Raw genomic sequence first — 3,830 nt, 5'->3', positions numbered from 1 at the left:
ATTCCCAGTTTCACAGATTGTTCATCTGTTAGTCAATACACAGTTGATATCTGTGTTTGATTATCTATTACAGTTTGTTTTCAAATCAGTGGCAGATATATTGAATTATCTTATTGTTTTGAAGGTAAAATAAGGATAAATGTTGTGAACATATTGATTGATCTATTCAATTAGACTTTGAGTTTATGTGACAATTAAATAATAAAAATACATACTTTATGTATTCATACCCATAATATATTTCCCCTTGTGCTTATGCGTAGTTTCAAATGTAAAGTGACAAGTTCCAACTTAATCACCCTAGTGATTTAAGCAGATAATTTCCTCAAGGGTTAGAATCACCTAGTGATTGAAGGCCTGAGATATGGCGTAAGCTCTCATAGTACATTTCTTTTGAATCAATATTGAGTAGCTGCAATCTGAATTTTGGTGAGCCCCAAAAAGCGAACCAAATATTTTTTTAGAAATCAACTTTAAACCAATTCTGGGGACTGTGCATATGAACAGAAAATGCTAAAATCTACACCAGCCTTCAGATCTTTAACAAGGAAAAGTGCAGGTTCTGAACAGGCACATATTTTTAGTTGTGTTAGATTCAGAAATGTGTAAAATCTAGGATTAGAGTTCTTCATAGGCTAAAGAGATTAATAAGAGGCTATTTATAAGGCAGAGGTCCAGAAGAACTTGTTGTGCACGTTTTCAGGTTCCCTTTTAGTAGGTTACTACATATTACATCGTGACTTGTGACTGATAATTGGCAAGTGGAATCTGCAAACAAGTCCACTCCCATATTTACTGGAATTGAAGTGGCTCATAGGTAGCCAGTTCATTCAGATATTAGCACGTTCCACAGTAAAGTGTTACTATATTCCAATTACATTTCTGAGGAACACAGTAATGTAACGAGTTTGAAATTTGTGTAATTTGATTACAGTTACTAAAGTCAATGTCATTGCATTACTTACGTTACAAATGTTCTTTTAAATCATGTTTTCTGCTGCAATGTTAGTTAATGAGCATGTGCTTTTAAATTGCTGGAGATCGTGAGCTGAAATAGTTGCCGTCGAGAGTGGTTGCTTCTTCAAGTGGAAATACAGACATTACTTTGATTTCATTGAGCGTAAAAACAAAACAATTGCTGTGAAATGCAGTCTATGTCCAGTCTCTAGAAACTAGTCTTTAGAACTTCCGACTGCTTTTAACTCGACCAGCAACTTGTTCAAGCACTAGAGCAGGAACCATTCTACAACAATACTCACCACCAAGCAGGACACCACCCAAAAACATGGCAGCCCAACTCAGCCTAAACAGGCTTAATTGAATATTTATGCAGGAACGGGAGTGAAGGTATCTTCTGAATATGAAGACAAGTGTAGCTGCTTATTCACATATCGCGTATTTTGTGCGCGCATGTTGGGAGCACATATTACACATTTTAGTAGATTAAATATAATATTTTGTATTTTTATAGGTATATTTTATACAGTTGAAGTCAGAACTATTAAACCCCTTGAATTATTAGCCCCCCATTTATTTTTTCCTCCAATTTCTGTTTAACTGAGAGATTTTTTTCAGCACATTTCTAAACATAACAGTTTTAATAACTCATTTCTAATAACTGATTTATTTTATCTTTGTCATGGTGACAGTAAATAATATTTGACTAGATATTTTTCAAGACATTTCTATACAGATTAAAGTGACATTTAAAGGCTTAACTAGGTTATTTAGAGTAATTAGGCAAGTTATCGTATAATGACGGTGTGTTCTGTAGACTATTGAAAAAAATATAGCTTAAAGGGACAATAATATTTTGACTTTTTAATTAAAAAAACATTTTAAACTGCTTTTATTGTAGCCAAAATAAAACAAATAAGACTTTCTCCAGAAAAAAAATATTATCAGACATACTGTGAAAATTTCCTTAGTCTGTTAAACATCGTTTGGGAAATATTTAAATTTAAAAATATTTAAATATTAAAAAAAAAAAAATCAAAGGAGGGCTAATAATTCTGACTTCAACTGTGTGTTTTAGAAATAACTTTAAAGTAATTAGTAATCTGATTACTTTTTACATGAAGTAATAGTGTAATCAGATTACAATTTTCCAGTAGGAATCAGTAGTTTGTAATCTATTACTCTATAAGTAACTTACCCAACACTGCCAAATGTATTTACCAGATCTACAACTCAGTTGAAAGAAGTCTTCCCATTCCATTAATGTCTGATCAAGCAAAATCTTTAGCCCAATAGATTAACAGTTTATTAGTTTTTGGGACCACATTTGACCGTCCACCTCCCATGCTGCTTTGAGTTTTTTCTTTGGGGCAAAGAAGGATGATCAATGTCTTGCACTGATTATCGAGGGCTGAACAAAATCATCATGAAATTTCATTATTCTCTTTCTCTTATGAGCTATGCTCTGGAAGAGCTTTGGGGTGCAATCATAATTTTATTTTATGCTGTGTTCACACCAGACGTGGCACACGGATAAATCACACTATTCACACGTAAGTAGACGTGGATTTTATTAAGAGAATAACTGTTCATGTGCTTTAGGAAGGCTGAAAAACAGCGTATATTCGATTGGCGCTATGTCTGAGTCCACTAGATACTTTCATAGGTGCACCCAGCTCTGTGAGTTCATCAACTCCTCCAGAAATTATACCTGGATGATGGAAGATGTGCTTCTGACTGAGCCGAGCCCAGTTTGATCAACTGTTGTCCGATGTTGGCAGGAGGATTTCCCCCGGGACGCCTACAACAGGCACTACATCATAAGCACGGCCCTACCAGAGAAAGCTCCTTATTGGTTAACGCAGCACGAATGTCTGCTGAAGTTCAGTTTTTCCAACTTGAGTGATTCTTAACGTGTGTTTCGTGTGTCGATCGCACAAAACGTTTAACTCGTGCCGCTTCTTTCGCGCGAATCACATCATTTGCGTCGTCTCATTCGTGCGTATTGCGCCGCAGGATGTCTATTCGCGTCTTTGCATTGACTTTGCATGTAAATCACTCACACTTGACGCTACTTTTACGTCTGGTGTGAACGCAGCATTAGGCTGGACCTCTGCAGCACTTAAAACCTCATCTGGATATATGAGAAGGATGAATGGTGGATTATCCATTACTGGATATTTTCAGTACTGTGTGATGCTTTTTGGGTTGGTAAATACACCCTTTGAATTCCAAGACTTCATTATTGAAGTACTCAGAAAGTTCCTTCTTTGTTTCATCATTGATGCTAGGCCCACATGGAATCTGCTCGTGCAGAATTCTGCAGATTTTTAGCCCATCATTAATTCTGTTAATTTACTTGAGTAAATGTGTGTAAATCTATATTTATTCAGTTTTTAAATTAATTACAGTAATATTATTGACTAATATGAAAACGTTCATCTGATTTATGTACAATACAGTTTGTACAGTAATATTTCCTGTCTTTTAGTAGAGATATTATATGAGAGATTTGCTTTGTTTACCAAATGAAGTGAATCTAACTGGATTTGCATTTTAAACATTAAATAAAAGTTAAAAAGATATAAATTTTTATTTCACATTTTAGTTTAGTTTTAGTCACGTTTTAGTTATGATACTCTCTAAATAATTCCGCAGAAATCCACAGATTTTTACCAAAATTCTCTGCAGAAATAGCAAAAAACGTCCGCAGATTCCGTCTGGCCCTATTGATGACATCCTGATTTACTCTCAGAGTATGAAGATACATCATGTTTCAGAGGTCCTCCAGAGAAAATTTGGCTTGATTAGGTTGTTTACTATCTGTATGCCTAAACTAAACGTAAACTGTGAACTTGTCTCTTAAATCCGAT

This window comes from Danio aesculapii, chromosome 14 (assembly GCF_903798145.1).
Source record: "Danio aesculapii chromosome 14, fDanAes4.1, whole genome shotgun sequence".
NCBI classification, from domain to species: Eukaryota; Metazoa; Chordata; class Actinopteri; order Cypriniformes; family Danionidae; genus Danio; species Danio aesculapii.
The sequence above is the reverse complement of the archived record's forward strand: the minus strand, read 5'-3'. Positions refer to the sequence as shown.